Below are 1,679 nucleotides of genomic sequence, written 5' to 3' on the forward strand. Positions count from 1 at the left end.
CCCCAACCATAAAATTATTTTCATTGCTACTTCATAACTATAATTTTGCTACTATTATGAATCATAATGTAAATACCTGATATGCAGGATGTATTTTCATTGTTACAAATTGAACATAATGAAAGCATAGTGATTAATCACAAAAACAATATGTAATTATATATGTGTTTTCAGATGGTCTTAGGCGACCCCTGTGAAAGCGTCGTTCGACCCCCAAAGGGGTCGCGACCCACAGGTTGAGAACCGCTGCTCTAATAGCTTTCCCGTCTCAAGATACTGCCAGATGGGCACCAACAAACAGTTTCTCTGTGATACTTTTTACTGATGCTTTCTGACTAGCATCTCTCTGCCCTCATTCTTAATGTCACTTAGTTATTACAGTGGCTGCCCACACTGGCCAAACACCAGTTTCTGAAAACAGTCCCCATCTCTGATGGTTTGACTTGCTCGTGTTTATTGTGTGAACAACTGTGCTTGGCAGGCACTTTAGAGGAGTCTTCTCCCTCAGCTTTCTGGTTACCTGGCCTGTAGGGGTTGACAAGTGGACTGACAGGGTTTAGCACTGGCAAAGGGTCCAAGGGTCCAGACTTTGTCCCTAAATGTCTTGGTTGGCTTGGCTACAGATTTTCTGTGTGACTGTGTAACTTTTGGGAAGTTAGTGGCTCTGAAACTGGCTGAATTTTGCCTTAGCAATGAGGAAGTTCAGAACCAATTCTCGGCTCCTTCTGGCAACATTGTAAGATCATGTGCTCTCTGTTCACTATGCTGATCTGAGGATCTCTGGCTTTCTGTTTTTGCTTTTTTTTCTTTTCCTAAAGTCTGTTCAACAATTGTTTTATATTTTTATGTTTTTGTAAGCTGCCTCAGTCTCTAAAGGGAATTCAGAGTGCAAAACTCTCAATGTGCCTGCTGATAATACATTTCTACATACCAAAGACAAATTGCTGTTGAATATCTTGGAACACTTGAGAAAGGAAGTATAATCTTGTGCTGTTCTTTGAACTTCTCAGGTAGAAAATGAGTTTTTGTGGTCCTGTCTGAGTGAAATTGTCTTATCTGCTAGATTTGGTTGGACTCTTGTGTAACTATGTGGGAGACAAATGGTAAAGATGCAGTGGAAGTAGGAGGACTTCATGCACACAGAGAGGATTTGGTGCCCGTCAGGAGGACTTGGTGCACAATGAAATGATTTGTGGCCATGGGGAAGATTTCATGCACATGGGAAGGGCTCTGTGCACACAGGGGACACACAAGAAAGACAACACACATGGGGACATATTTCCTGGGTATGATGCACATTTTCTGTACACAATCATGGAAGTCTCCTGGCTACAGTGGGTGTGTGGGGAGGATGAGAGAGTAACAATAGTCTCAGAGAATCTCCAGTTAAATGAGAAATACCCCAGGGAGGGGTTTCACAGAATCTCATTTGTAACTACTAGGAATGTGGGGGCTCCTTGCTTTGCAGGGTTTATAGCCTAGTTGACACACTGTGTTGAGACCCTGGGATCACTAACATAACCTCTTATTATAAAGATGAAGAGACTGAGGCCCAGAATGTAACTTGTTCAACATCCCCATTATTTAGTAGCCATGCCAGGGTAGAGTCCTGAATACTAGTCTCCCAGCACAGCTCTTTTTCAATCCTACACCTGACACTTCTTCTACCTGTGTCCAGT

Source organism: Myotis yumanensis, unplaced genomic scaffold, assembly GCF_028538775.1.
Source record: "Myotis yumanensis isolate MYYU_CA2020_CCGP unplaced genomic scaffold, mMyoYum1.0.hap1 SCAF_2, whole genome shotgun sequence".
Lineage (NCBI taxonomy): Eukaryota > Metazoa > Chordata > Mammalia > Chiroptera > Vespertilionidae > Myotis > Myotis yumanensis.